The sequence below is a fragment of the Crinia signifera genome, chromosome 3 (genome assembly GCF_055691185.1).
Source record: "Crinia signifera chromosome 3, ASM5569118v1, whole genome shotgun sequence".
Classification (NCBI taxonomy): domain Eukaryota; kingdom Metazoa; phylum Chordata; class Amphibia; order Anura; family Myobatrachidae; genus Crinia; species Crinia signifera.
Genome location: NC_139219.1, coordinates 107,682,484 through 107,696,913, shown reverse-complemented (window position 1 = coordinate 107,696,913; position 14,430 = coordinate 107,682,484). Strand labels below are relative to the sequence as shown.

The 14,430-nt window shown below is 41.9% G+C and overlaps 14 non-coding genes across 14 annotated transcripts; 6 read left to right on the top strand and 8 right to left on the bottom strand.

Moving 5' to 3' along the window:
• Positions 1-586: 586 nt before the first annotated feature.
• TRNAG-GCC (transfer RNA glycine (anticodon GCC)) lies at positions 587-657 on the bottom strand. The gene has a single exon. It is a non-coding gene; the product is annotated as a tRNA-Gly (tRNA).
• Positions 658-813: 156 nt separating this feature from the next.
• Positions 814-886, top strand: TRNAK-CUU (transfer RNA lysine (anticodon CUU)). Its single transcript has one exon. It is a non-coding gene; the product is annotated as a tRNA-Lys (tRNA).
• Positions 887-2,461: 1,575 nt separating this feature from the next.
• On the bottom strand, positions 2,462-2,532 carry TRNAG-GCC (transfer RNA glycine (anticodon GCC)). The gene has a single exon. It is a non-coding gene; the product is annotated as a tRNA-Gly (tRNA).
• A 1,050-nt stretch (positions 2,533-3,582) lies between these two features.
• TRNAG-GCC (transfer RNA glycine (anticodon GCC)) lies at positions 3,583-3,653 on the bottom strand. The gene has a single exon. It is a non-coding gene; the product is annotated as a tRNA-Gly (tRNA).
• Positions 3,654-5,824: 2,171 nt separating this feature from the next.
• TRNAG-GCC (transfer RNA glycine (anticodon GCC)) lies at positions 5,825-5,895 on the bottom strand. Its single transcript has one exon. It is a non-coding gene; the product is annotated as a tRNA-Gly (tRNA).
• Positions 5,896-6,051: 156 nt separating this feature from the next.
• Positions 6,052-6,124, top strand: TRNAK-CUU (transfer RNA lysine (anticodon CUU)). Its single transcript has one exon. It is a non-coding gene; the product is annotated as a tRNA-Lys (tRNA).
• An 821-nt stretch (positions 6,125-6,945) lies between these two features.
• On the bottom strand, positions 6,946-7,016 carry TRNAG-GCC (transfer RNA glycine (anticodon GCC)). Its single transcript has one exon. It is a non-coding gene; the product is annotated as a tRNA-Gly (tRNA).
• A 1,050-nt stretch (positions 7,017-8,066) lies between these two features.
• TRNAG-GCC (transfer RNA glycine (anticodon GCC)) lies at positions 8,067-8,137 on the bottom strand. The gene has a single exon. It is a non-coding gene; the product is annotated as a tRNA-Gly (tRNA).
• A 156-nt stretch (positions 8,138-8,293) lies between these two features.
• Positions 8,294-8,366, top strand: TRNAK-CUU (transfer RNA lysine (anticodon CUU)). Its single transcript has one exon. It is a non-coding gene; the product is annotated as a tRNA-Lys (tRNA).
• An 821-nt stretch (positions 8,367-9,187) lies between these two features.
• On the bottom strand, positions 9,188-9,258 carry TRNAG-GCC (transfer RNA glycine (anticodon GCC)). The gene has a single exon. It is a non-coding gene; the product is annotated as a tRNA-Gly (tRNA).
• Positions 9,259-9,414: 156 nt separating this feature from the next.
• TRNAK-CUU (transfer RNA lysine (anticodon CUU)) lies at positions 9,415-9,487 on the top strand. The gene has a single exon. It is a non-coding gene; the product is annotated as a tRNA-Lys (tRNA).
• A 1,048-nt stretch (positions 9,488-10,535) lies between these two features.
• On the top strand, positions 10,536-10,608 carry TRNAK-CUU (transfer RNA lysine (anticodon CUU)). The gene has a single exon. It is a non-coding gene; the product is annotated as a tRNA-Lys (tRNA).
• Positions 10,609-11,656: 1,048 nt separating this feature from the next.
• Positions 11,657-11,729, top strand: TRNAK-CUU (transfer RNA lysine (anticodon CUU)). The gene has a single exon. It is a non-coding gene; the product is annotated as a tRNA-Lys (tRNA).
• An 822-nt stretch (positions 11,730-12,551) lies between these two features.
• TRNAG-GCC (transfer RNA glycine (anticodon GCC)) lies at positions 12,552-12,622 on the bottom strand. The gene has a single exon. It is a non-coding gene; the product is annotated as a tRNA-Gly (tRNA).
• Between the last annotated feature and the right edge of the window lie 1,808 nt (positions 12,623-14,430).

Genomic DNA, 14,430 nt, shown 5'->3' with positions numbered 1-14,430 from the left:
CCAAATCTAAGAGTCATTTGCTTTGAGCACAACATTGGGTGGTGTTTATTCCCTTTTCAGATCCATGCCTCCCTCATAGCAGGCGAGAATTCTACCACTAAACTACAAGATTCTACCACTAAATCATTGTATGTTGAATTCTATACCTGCACCACCAAAATGCAAAGAGCCAGGCACTCTTTAACAAAATATATCGCTGTTTCAGGTGTACATCAGTGGGTGAAACCATGCAGGAATATCAGGATCTACTGAATGTGGAAACTTTGCTTTGGTTTAATAGTGTAGATTGAAGAGCAAGCGTTGCCTTGCCTTGATGCTACAACACTGTAACAAAGCCTGGCCAGCTTAGTCAATAGAAATAAAACTCCCAAGCTAAGAGTCATATGCTTTTAGTACAACATTTGTTTGGTGTTTATTCCCTTTTCAGATCCAGACCTCTCTCTTGGCAGGTGGGAATTCTACCACTTAACCACAAGACTCTAACATTAATTTATAGTATGTGGAATTCTATACCTGCACCACCAAAATGCAAAGAGCCAGACACTCTTTAACAAAATATACCAAAATTTCAGTAAAACTTGAGTACTGCATTGGCCGGGAATCGAACCCGGGCCTCCCGCGTGGCAGGCGAGAATTCTACCACTGAACAACCAATGCTTCACTTTTTACTTCATGGTTACTTAACCATTTTCCTCAATGTGTGAAACCAAGCATGCATCTCAGTGTACTGAATGTGTTAGCCTAGATCTACTTTAATAGCTTGTATTGCACTTCTTGGCTTGAGTGGCCTTTTTGTCAAATCACTGTAACCAAGCCTGGCTAGCTCAGTCGGTAGAGCATGAGACTCTTAATCTCAGGGTCGTGGGTTCGAGCCCCACGTTGGGCGGTGTTTTTTCCCAGAATTCTACAGGCGAGATCTCTGTCACTACACAACCAAACGTGTTTTATTTGAAACTTAAAAGAGGTGTACATCAGTGTGTGAAACCAAGCAGGAATCTCAGGATTAACTAAATGTGGAAACCTTGCTTTGGTTTTATAGATTGAAGGGCAATCCTTGCCTTGCCATGATGCCATAACACTGTAAAAAAGCCTAGCTATCTGAGTCAATAGCGAATAAGACTCCAAATCTAAGAGTCATTTGCTTTGAGCACAACATTGGGTGGTGTTTATTCCCTTTTCAGATCCATGCCTCCCTCATGGCAGGCGAGAATTCTACCACTAAAACACAAGATTCTACCATTAATTTATTGTATGTGGAATTCTATACCTGCACCACCAAAATGCAAAGAGCCAGGCACTCTTTAACAAAATATACCATAATTTCAGTAAAACTTGAGTACTGCATTGGCCTGGAATCGAACCCGGGCCTCCCGCGTGGCAGGCGAGAATTCTACCACTGAACAACCAATGCTTCAAGTTTTACTTCACGGTTACTTACCCATTTTCCTCAATTTGTGAAACCAAGCATGCATCTCAGTGTACTGAATGTGGTAGCCTAGATCTACTTTAATAGCTTGTAGGGCACTCCTTGGCTTGAGTGGCCTTTTTGTCACACAACAGTAACCAAGCCTGGCTAGCTCAGTCGGTAGAGCATGAGACTCTTAATTTCAGGGTCATGGGTTCGTGCCCCACGTTGGGCGGTGTTTTTTCCCAGAATTCTACAGGTGAGATCTCTGTCACTACACAACCAAACGTGTTTTATTTGAAACTTAAAAGAGGTGTACATCAGTGTGTGAAACCAACCAGGAATCTCAGGATCTACGAAATGTGGAAACCTAGCTTTGGTTTTATAGATTGAAGGGCAATCCTTGCCTTGCCATGATGCCATAACACTGTAAAAAAGCCTAGTTATCTGAGTCAATAGCGAATAAGACTCCAAATCTAAGAGTCATTTGCTTTGAGCACAACATTGGGTGGTGTTTATTCCCTTTTCAGATCCATGCCTCCCTCATAGCAGGCGAGAATTCTACCACTAAACTACAAGATTCTACCACTAAATCATTGTATGTTGAATTCTATACCTGTACCACCAAAATGCAAAGAGCCAGGCACTCTTTAACAAAATATATCGCTGTTTCAGGTGTACATCAGTGGGTGAAACCATGCAGGAATATCAGGATCTACTGAATGTGGAAACTTTGCTTTGGTTTAATAGTGTAGATTGAAGAGCAAGCGTTGCCTTGCCTTGATGCTACAACACTGTAACAAAGCCTGGCCAGCTTAGTCAATAGAAATAAAACTCCCAAGCTAAGAGTCATATGCTTTTAGTACAACATTTGTTTGGTGTTTATTCCCTTTTCAGATCCAGACCTCTCTCTTGGCAGGTGGGAATTCTACCACTTAACCACAAGACTCTAACATTAATTTATTGTATGTGGAATTCTATACCTGCACCACCAAAATGCAAAGAGCCAGACACTCTTTAACAAAATATACCAAAATTTCAGTAAAACTTGAGTACTGCATTGGCCGGGAATCGAACCCGGGCCTCCCGCGTGGCAGGCGAGAATTCTACCACTGAACAACCAATGCTTCACTTTTTACTTCACGGTTACTTACCCATTTTCCTCAATGTGTGAAACCAAGCATGCATCTCAGTGTACTGAATGTGTTAGCCTAGATCTACTTTAATAGCTTGTATTGCACTCCTTGGCTTTAGTGGCCTTTTTGTCAAATCACAGTAACCAAGCCTGGCTAGCTCAATCGGTAGAGCATGAGACTCTTAATCTCAGGGTCGTGGGTTCGAGCCCCACGTTGGGCGGAGTTTTTTCCCAGAATTCTACAGGCGAGATCTCTGTCACTACACAACCAAACGTGTTTTATTTGAAACTTAAAAGAGGTGTACATCAGTGTGTGAAACCAAGCAGGAATCTCAGGATCTACTAAATGTGGAAACCTTGCTTTGGTTTTATAGATTGAAGGGCAATCCTTGCCTTGCCATGATGCCATAACACTGTAAAAAAGCCTAGCTATCTGAGTCAATAGCGAATAAGACTCTAAATCTAAGAGTCATTTGCTTTGAGCACAACATTGGGTGGTGTTTATTCCCTTTTCAGATCCATGCCTCCCTCATGGCAGGCGAGAATTCTACCACTAAACCACAAGATTCTACCACTAAATCATTGTATGTTGAATTCTATACCTGCACCACCAAAATGCAAAGAGCCAGGCACTCTTTAACAAAATATATCGCTGTTTCAGGTGTACATCAGTGGGTGAAACCATGCAGGAATATCAGGATCTACTGAATGTGGAAACTTTGCTTTGGTTTAATAGTGTAGATTGAAGAGCAAGCATTGCCTTGCCTTGATGCTACAACACTGTAACAAAGCCTGGCCAGCTTAGTCAATAGAAATAAAACTCCCAAGCTAAGAGTCATATGCTTTTAGTACAACATTTGTTTGGTGTTTATTCCCTTTTCAGATCCAGACCTCTCTCTTGGCAGGTGGGAATTCTACCACTTAACCACAAGATTCTAACATTAATTTATTGTATGTGGAATTCTTTACCTGCACCACCAAAATGCAAAGAGCCAGACACTCTTTAACAAAATATACCATAATTTCAGTAAAACTTGAGAACTGCATTGGCCGGGAATCGAACCCGGGCCTCCCGCGTGGCAGGCGAGAATTCTACCACTGAACAACCAATGCTTCACATTTTACTTCACGGTTACTTACCCATTTTCCTCAATTTGTGAAACCAAGCATGCATCTCAGTGTACTGAATGTGGTAGCCTAGATCTACTTTAATAGTTTGTAGGGCACTCCTTGGCTTGAGTGGCCTTTTTGTCACACAACAGTAACCAAGCCTGGCTAGCTCAGTCGGTAGAGCATGAGACTCTTAATCTCAGGGTCGTGGGTTCGAGCCCCACGTTGTGCGGTGTTTTTTCCCAGAATTCTACAGGCGAGATCTCTGTCACTACACAACCAAACGTGTTTTATTTGAAACTTAAAAGAGGTGTACATCAGTGTGTGAAACCAAGCAGGAATCTCAGGATCTACTAAATGTGGAAACCTAGCTTTGGTTTTATAGATTGAAGGGCAATCCTTGCCTTGCCATGATGCCATAACACTGTAAAAAAGCCTAGTTATCTGAGTCAATAGCGAATAAGACTCCAAATCTAAGAGTCATTTGCTTTGAGCACAACATTGGGTGGTGTTTATTCCCTTTTCAGATCCATGCCTCCCTCATAGCAGGCGAGAATTCTACCACTAAACTACAAGATTCTACCACTAAATCATTGTATTTTGAATTCTATACCTGCACCACCAAAATGCAAAGAGCCAGGCACTCTTTAACAAAATATATTGCTGTTTCAGGTGTACATCAGTGGGTGAAACCATGCAGGAATATCAGGATCTACTGAATGTGGAAACTTTGCTTTGGTTTAATAGTGTAGATTGAAGAGCAAGCGTTGCCTTGCCTTGATGCTACAACACTGTAACAAAGCCTGGCCAGCTTAGTCAATAGAAATAAAACTCCCAAGCTAAGAGTCATATGCTTTTAGTACAACATTTGTTTGGTGTTTATTCCCTTTTCAGATCCAGACCTCTCTCTTGGCAGGTGGGAATTCTACCACTAAACCACAAGATTCTACCATTAATTTATTGTATGTGGAATTCTATACCTGCACCACCAAAAAGCAAAGAGCCAGACACTCTTTAACAAAATATACCATAATTTCAGTAAAACTTGAGTACTGCATTGGCCAGGAATCGAACCCGGGCCTCCCACGTGGCAGGCGAGAATTCTACCACTGAACAACCAATGTTTCACATTTTACTTCACGGTTACTTACCCATTTTCCTCAATTTGTGAAACCAAGCATGCATCTCAGTGTACTGAATGTGGTAGCCTAGATCTACTTTAATAGCTTGTATTGCACTCCTTGGCTTTAGTGGCCTTTTTGTCAAATCACAGTAACCAAGCCTGGCTAGCTCAATCGGTAGAGCATGAGACTCTTAATCTCAGGGTCGTGGGTTCGAGCCCCACGTTGGGCGGAGTTTTTTCCCAGAATTCTACAGGCGAGAACTCTGTCACTACACAACCAAACGTGTTTTATTTGAAACTTAAAAGAGGTGTACATCAGTGTGTGAAACCAAGCAGGAATCTCAGGATCTACTAAATGTGGAAACCTTGCTTTGGTTTTATAGATTGAAGGGCAATCCTTGCCTTGCCATGATGCCATAACACTGTAAAAAAGCCTAGCTATCTGAGTCAATAGCGAATAAGACTCTAAATCTAAGAGTCATTTGCTTTGAGCACAACATTGGGTGGTGTTTATTCCCTTTTCAGATCCATGCCTCCCTCATGGCAGGCGAGAATTCTACCACTAAACCACAAGATTCTACCACTAAATCATTGTATGTTGAATTCTATACCTGCACCACCAAAATGCAAAGAGCCAGGCACTCTTTAACAAAATATATCGCTGTTTCAGGTGTACATCAGTGGGTGAAACCATGCAGGAATATCAGGATCTACTGAATGTGGAAACTTTGCTTTGGTTTAATAGTGTAGATTGAAGAGCAAGCGTTGCCTTGCCTTGATGCTACAACACTGTAACAAAGCCTGGCCAGCTTAGTCAATAGAAATAAAACTCCCAAGCTAAGAGTCATATGCTTTTAGTACAACATTTGTTTGGTGTTTATTCCCTTTTCAGATCCAGACCTCTCTCTTGGCAGGTGGGAATTCTACCACTTAACCACAAGATTCTAACATTAATTTATTGTATGTGGAATTCTTTACCTGCACCACCAAAATGCAAAGAGCCAGACACTCTTTAACAAAATATACCATAATTTCAGTAAAACTTGAGAACTGCATTGGCCGGGAATCGAACCCGGGCCTCCCGCGTGGCAGGCGAGAATTCTACCACTGAACAACCAATGCTTCACATTTTACTTCACGGTTACTTACCCATTTTCCTCAATTTGTGAAACCAAGCATGCATCTCAGTGTACTGAATGTGGTAGCCTAGATCTACTTTAATAGCTTGTAGGGCACTCCTTGGCTTGAGTGGCCTTTTTGTCACACAACAGTAACCAAGCCTGGCTAGCTCAGTCGGTAGAGCATGAGACTCTTAATCTCAGGGTCGTGGGTTCGAGCCCCACGTTGGGCGGTGTTTTTTCCCAGAATTCTACAGGCGAGATCTCTGTCACTACACAACCAAACGTGTTTTATTTGAAACTTAAAAGAGGTGTACATCAGTGTGTGAAACCAAGCAGGAATCTCAGGATCTACTAAATGTGGAAACCTTGCTTTGGTTTTATAAATTGAAGGGCAATCCTTGCCTTGCCATGATGCCATAACACTGTAAAAAAGCCTAGCTATCTGAGTCAATAGCGAATAAGACTCCAAATCTAAGAGTCATTTGCTTTGAGCACAACATTGGGTGGTGTTTATTCCCTTTTCAGATCCATGCCTCCCTCATGGCAGGCGAGAATTCTTCCATTAAACCACAAGATTCTACCACTAAATCATTGTATGTTAAATTCTATACCTGCACCACCAAAATGCAAAGAGCCAGGCACTCTTTAACAAAATATATCGCTGTTTCAGGTGTACATCAGTGGGTGAAACCATGCAGGAATATCAGGATCTACTGAATGTGGAAACTTTGCTTTGGTTTAATAGTGTAGATTGAAGAGCAAGCGTTGCCTTGCCTTGATGCTACAACACTGTAACAAAGCCTGGCCAGCTTAGTCAATAGAAATAAAACTCCCAAGCTAAGAGTCATATGCTTTTAGTACAACATTTGTTTGGTGTTTATTCCCTTTTCAGATCCAGACCTCTCTCTTGGCAGGTGGGAATTCTACCACTAAACCACAAGATTCTACCATTAATTTATTGTATGTGGAATTCTATACCTGCACCACCAAAATGCAAAGAGCCAGGCACTCTTTAACAAAATATACCATAATTTCAGTAAAACTTGAGTACTGCATTGGCCGGGAATCGAACCCGGGCCTCCCGCGTGGCAGGCGAGAATTCTACCACTGAACAACCAATGCTTCACATTTTACTTCACGGTTACTTAACCATTTTCCTCAATGTGTGAAACCAAGCATGCATCTCAGTGTACTGAATGTGGTAGCCTAGATCTACTTTAATAGCTTGTAGGGCACTCCTTGGCTTGAGTGGCCTTTTTGTCACATCACAGTAACCAAGCCTGGCTAGCTCAGTCGGTAGAGCATGAGACTCTTAATCTCAGGGTCGTGGGTTCGACCCCCACGTTGGGCGGTGTTTTTTCCCAGAATTCTACAGGCAAGATCTCTGTCACTACACAACCAAACATGTTTTTTTTGAAACTTAAAAGAGGTGTACATCAGTGTGTGAAACCAAGCAGGAATCTCAGAATCTACTAAATGTGGAAACCTTGCTTTGGTTTTATAAATTGAAGGGCAATCCTTGCCTTGCCATGATGCCATAACACTGTAAAAAAGCCTAGCTATCTGAGTCAATAGCGAATAAGACTCCAAATCTAAGAGTCATTTGCTTTGAGCACAACATTGGGTGGTGTTTATTCCCTTTTCAGATCCATGCCTCCCTCATGGCAGGCGAGAATTCTACCACTAAACCACAAGATTCTACCACTAAATCATTGTATGTTAAATTCTATACCTGCACCACCAAAATGCAAAGAGCCAGGCACTCTTTAACAAAATATATCGCTGTTTCAGGTGTACATCAGTGCGTGAAACCATGCAGGAATATCAGGATCTACTGAATGTGGAAACTTTGCTTTGGTTTAATAGTGTAGATTGAAGAGCAAGCGTTGCCTTGCCTTGATGCTACAACACTGTAACAAAGCCTGGCCAGCTTAGTCAATAGAAATAAAACTCCCAAGCTAAGAGTCATATGCTTTTAGTACAACATTTGTTTGGTGTTTATTCCCTTTTCAGATCCAGACCTCTCTCTTGGCAGGTGGGAATTCTACCACTAAACCACAAGATTCTACCATTAATTTATTGTATGTGGAATTCTATACCTGCACCACCAAAAAGCAAAGAGCCAGACACTCTTTAACAAAATATACCATAATTTCAGTAAAACTTGAGTACTGCATTGGCCGGGAATCGAACCCGGGCCTCCCGCGTGGCAGGCGAGAATTCTACCACTGAACAACCAATGCTTCACATTTTACTTCACGGTTACTTACCCATTTTCCTCAATTTGTGAAACCAAGCATGCATCTCAGTGTACTGAATGTGGTAGCCTAGATCTACTTTAATAGCTTGTATTGCACTCCTTGGCTTGAGTGGCCTTTTTGTCAAATCACAGTAACCAAGCCTGGCTAGCTCAGTCGGTAGAGCGTGAGACTCTTAATCTCAGGGTCGTGGGTTCGAGCCCCACGTTGGGCGGTGTTTTTTCCCAGAATTCTACAGGCGAGATCTCTGTCACTACACAACCAAACATGTTTTATTTGAAACTTAAAAGAGGTGTACATCAGTGTGTGAAACCAAGCAGGAATCTCAGGATCTACTAAATGTGGAAACCTTGCTTTGGCTTTATAAATTGAAGGGCAATCCTTGCCTTGCCATGATGCCATAACACTGTAAAAAAGCCTAGCTATCTGAGTCAATAGCGAATAAGACTCCAAATCTAAGAGTCATTTGCTTTGAGCACAACATTGGGTGGTGTTTATTCCCTTTTCAGATCCATGCCTCCCTCATGGCAGGCGAGAATTCTACCACTAAACCACAAGATTCTACCACTAAATCATTGTATGTTAAATTCTATACCTGCACCACCAAAATGCAAAGAGCCAGGCACTCTTTAACAAAATATATCGCTTTTTCAGGTGTACATCAGTGGGTGAAACCATGCAGGAATATCAGGATCTACTGAATGTGGAAACTTTGCTTTGGTTTAATAGTGTAGATTGAAGAGCAAGCGTTGCCTTGCCTTGATGCTACAACACTGTAACAAAGCCTGGCCAGCTTAGTCAATAGAAATAAAACTCCCAAGCTAAGAGTCATATGCTTTTAGTACAACATTTGTTTGGTGTTTATTCCCTTTTCAGATCCAGACCTCTCTCTTGGCAGGTGGGAATTCTACCACTAAACCACAAGATTCTACCATTAATTTATTGTATGTGGAACTCTATACCTGCACCACCAAAATGCAAAGAGCCAGCCACTCTTTAACAAATTATACCATAATTTCCATAAAACTTGAGTACTGCATTGGCCGGGAATCGAACCCGGGCCTCCCGCGTGGCAGGCGAGAATTCTACCACTGAACAACCAATGCTTCACATTTTACTTCACGGTTACTTACCCATTTTCCTCAATTTGTGAAACCAAGCATGCATCTCAGTGTACTGAATGTGGTAGCCTAGATCTACTTTAATAGTTTGTTGGGCACTCCTTGGCTTGAGTGGCCTTTTTGTCACACAACAGTAACCAAGCCTGGCTAGCTCAGTCGGTAGAGCATGAGACTCTTAATCTCAGGGTCGTGGGTTCGAGCCCCACGTTGGGCGGTGTTTTTTCCCAGAATTCTACAGGCGAGATCTCTGTCACTACACAACCAAACGTGTTTTATTTGAAACTTAAAAGAGGTGTACATCAGTGTGTGAAACCAAGCAGGAATCTCAGGATCTACTAAATGTGGAAACCTTGCTTTGGTTTTATAGATTGAAGGGCAATCCTTGCCTTGCCATGATGCCATAACACTGTAAAAAAGCCTAGCTATCTGAGTCAATAGCGAATAAGACTCCAAATCTAAGAGTCATTTGCTTTGAGCACAACATTGGGTGGTGTTTATTCCCTTTTCAGATCCATGCCTCCCTCATGGCAGGCGAGAATTCTACCACTAAACCACAAGATTCTACCACTAAATCATTGTATGTTGAATTCTATACCTGCACCACCAAAATGCAAAGAGCCAGGCACTCTTTAACAAAATATATCGCTGTTTCAGGTGTACATCAGTGGGTGAAACCATGCAGGAATATCAGGATCTACTGAATGTGGAAACTTTGCTTTGGTTTAATAGTGTAGATTGAAGAGCAAGCGTTGCCTTGCCTTGATGCTACAACACTGTAACAAAGCCTGGCCAGCTTAGTCAATAGAAATAAAACTCCCAAGCTAAGAGTCATATGCTTTTAGTACAACATTTGTTTGGTGTTTATTCCCTTTTCAGATCCAGACCTCTCTCTTGGCAGGTGGGAATTCTACCACTAAACCACAAGATTCTAACATTAATTTATTGTATGTGGAATTCTATACCTGCACCACCAAAAAGCAAAGAGCCAGACACTCTTTAACAAAACATACCATAATTTCAGTAAAACTTGAGTACTGCATTGGCCGGGAATCGAACCCAGGCCTCCCGCGTGGCAGGCGAGAATTCTACCACTGAACAACCAATGCTTCCCAATTTACTTCACGGTTACTTACCCATTTTCCTCAATTTGTGAAACCAAGCATGCATCTCAGTGTACTGAATGTGGTAGCCTAGATCTACTTTAATAGCTTGTAGGGCACTCCTTGGCTTGAGTGGCCTTTTTGTCCCACAACAGTAACCAAGCCTGGCTAGCTCAGTCGGTAGAGCATGAGACTCTTAATCTCAGGGTCGTGGGTTCGAGCCCCACGTTGGGCGGTGTTTTTTCCCAGAATTCTATAGGCGAGATCTCTGTCACTACACAACCAAACGTGTTTTATTTGAAACTTAAAAGAGGTGTACATCAGTGTGTGAAACCAAGCAGGAATCTCAGGATCTACTAAATGTGGAAACCTAGCTTTGGTTTTATAGATTGAAGGGCAATCCTTGCCTTGCCATGATGCCATAACACTGTAAAAAAGCCTAGTTATCTGAGTCAATAGCGAATAAGACTCCAAATCTAAGAGTCATTTGCTTTGAGCACAACATTGCGTGGTGTTTATTCCCTTTTCAGATCGATGCCTCCCTCATAGCAGGCGATAATTCTACCACTAAACTACAAGATTCTACCACTAAATTATTGTATGTTGAATTCTATACCTGCACCACCAAAATGCAAAGAGCCAGGCACTCTTTAACAAAATATATCGCTGTTTCAGGTGTACATCAGTGGGTGAAACCATGCAAGAATATCAGGATCTACTGAATGTGGAAACTTTGCTTTGGTTTAATAGTGTAGATTGAAGAGCAAGCGTTGCCTTGCCTTGATGCTACAACACTGTAACAAAGCCTGGCCAGCTTAGTCAATAGAAATAAAACTCCCAAGCTAAGAGTCATATGCTTTTAGTACAACATTTGTTTGGTGTTTATTCCCTTTTCAGATCCAGACCTCTCTCTTGGCAGGTGGGAATTCTACCACTTAACCACAAGATTCTAACATTAATTTATTGTATGTGGAATTCTTTACCTGCACCACCAAAATGCAAAGAGCCAGACACTCTTTAACAAAATATACCATAATTTCAGTAAAACTTGAGTACTGCATTGGCCGGGAATCGAACCTGGGCCTCACGCGTGGCAGGCGAGAATTCCACCACTGAACAACCAATGCTTCACATTTTATTTCACGGTTACTTATCCATTTTCCTCAATTTGTGAAACCAAGCATGCATCTCAGTGTACTGAATGTGGTAGCCTAGATCTACTTTAATAGTTTGTAGGGCACTCCTTGGCTTGAGTGGCCTTTTTGTCACACAACAGTAACCAAGCCTGGCTAGCTCAGTCGGTAGAGCATGAGACTCTTAATCTCAGGGTCGTGGGTTCGAGCCCCACGTTGGGCGGTGTTTTTTTCCCATAATTCTACAGGCGAGATCTCTGTCACTACACAACCAAACGTGTTTTATTTGAAACTTAAAAGAGGTGTACATCAGTGTGTGAAACCAAGCAGGAATCTCAGGATCTACTAAATGTGGAAACCTAGCTTTGGTTTTATAGATTGAAGGGCAATCCTTGCCTTGCCATGATGCCATAACACTGTAAAAAAGCCTAGTTATCTGAGTCAATAGCGAATAAGACTCCAAATCTAAGAGTCATTTGCTTTGAGCACAACATTGGGTGGTGTTTATTCCCTTTTCAGATCCATGCCTCCCTCATAGCAGGCGAGAATTCTACCACTAAACTACAAGATTCTACCACTAAATCATTGTATTTTGAATTCTATACCTGCACCACCAAAATGCAAAGAGCCAGGCACTCTTTAACAAAATATATTGCTGTTTCAGGTGTACATCAGTGGGTGAAACCATGCAGGAATATCAGGATCTACTGAATGTGGAAACTTTGCTTTGGTTTAATAGTGTAGATTGAAGAGCAAGTGTTGCCTTGCCTTGATGCTACAACACTGTAACAAAGCCTGGCCAGCTTAGTCAATAGAAATAAAACTCCCAAGCTAAGAGTCATATGCTTTTAGTACAACATTTGTTTGGTGTTTATTCCCTTTTCAGATCCAGACCTCTCTCTTGGCAGGTGGGAATTCTACCACTTAACCACAAGATTCTAACATTAATTTATTGTATGTGGAATTCTTTACCCGCACCACCAAAATGCAAAGAGCCAGACACTCTTTAACAAAATATACCATAATTTCAGTAAAACTTGAGTACTGCATTGGCCGGGAATCGAACCCGGGCCTCCCGCGTGGCAGGCGAGAATTCTACCACTGAACAACCAATGCTTCACATTTTACTTTACGGTTACTTACCCATTTTCCTCAATTTGTGAAACCAAGCATGCATCTCAGTGTACTGAATGTGGTAGCCTAGATCTACTTTAATAGCTTGTAGGGCACTCCTTGGCTTGAGTGGCCTTTGTGTCAGATCACAGTAACCAAGCCTGGCTAGCTCAGTCGGTAGAGCATGAGACTCTTAATCTCAGGGTCGTGGGTTCGAGCCCCACGTTGGGTGGTGTTTTTTCCCAGAATTCTACAGGCGAGATCTCTGTCACTACACAACCAAACGTGTTTTATTTGAAACTTAAAAGAGGTGTACATCAGTGTGTGAAACCAAGCAGGAATCTCAGGATCTACTAAATGTGGAAACCTTGCTTTGGTTTTATAAATTGAAGGGCAATCCTTGCCTTGCCATGATGCCATAACACTGTAAAAAAGCCTAGCTATCTGAGTCAATAGCGAATAAGACTCCAAATCTAAGAGTCATTTGCTTTGAGCACAACATTGGGTGGTGTTTATTCCCTTTTCAGATCCATGCCTACCTCATGGCAGGCAAGAATTCTACCACTAAACCACAAGATTCTACCACTAAATCATTGTATGTTAAATTCTATACCTGCACCACCAAAATGCAAAGAGCCAGGCACTCTTTAACAAAATATATCGCTGTTTCAGGTGTACATCAGTGGGTGAAACCATGCAGGAATATCAGGATCTACTGAATGTGGAAACTTTGCTTTGGTTTAATAGTGTAGATTGAAGAGCAAGTGTTGCCTTGCCTTGATGCTACAACACTGTAACAAAGCCTGGCCAGCTTAGTCAATAGAAATAAAACTCCCAAGCTAAGAGTCATATGCTTTTAGTACAACATTTGTTTGGTGTTTATTCCCTTTTCAGATCCAGACCTCTCTCTTGGCAGGTGGGAATTCTACCACTAAACCACAAGATTCTACCATTAATTTATTGTATGTGGAATTCTATACCTGCACCACCAAAATGCAAAGAGCCAGACACTCTTTAACAAAATATACCATAATTTCAGTAAAACTTGAGTACTGCATTGGCCGGGAATCGAACCCAGGCCTCCCGCGTGGCAGGCGAGAATTCTACCACTGAACAACCAATGCTTCACATTTTACTTCACGGTTACTTACCCATTTTCCTCAATGTGTGAAACCAAGCATGCATCTCAGTGTACTGAATGTGGTAGCCTAGATCTACTTTAATAGCTTGTATTGCACTCCTTGGCTTGAGTGGCCTTTTTGTTAAATCACAGTAACCAAGCCTGGCTAGCTCAGTCGGTAGAGCATGAAACTCTTAATCTCAGGGTCATGGGTTCGAGCCCCACGTTGGGCGGTGTTTTTTCCCAGAATTCTACAGGCGAGATCTCTGTCACTACACAACCAAATGTGTTTTATTTGAAACTTAAAAGAGGTGTACATCAGTGTGTGAAACCAAGCAGGAATCTCAGGATCTACTAAATGTGGAAACCTTGCTTTGGTTTTATAGATTGAAGGGCAATCCTTGCCTTGCCATGATGCCATAACACTGTAAAAAAGCCTAGCTATCTGAGTCAATAGCGAATAAGACTCCAAATCTAAGAGTCATTTGCTTTGAGCACAACATTGGGTGGTGTTTATTCCCTTTTCAGATCCATGCCTCCCTCATGGCAGGCGAGAATTCTACCACTAAACCACAAGATTCTACCACTAAATCACTGTATGTTGAATTCTATGCCTGCACCACCAAAATGCAAAGAGCCATGCACTCTTTAACAAAATATATCGCTGTTTCAGGTGTACATCAGTGGGTGA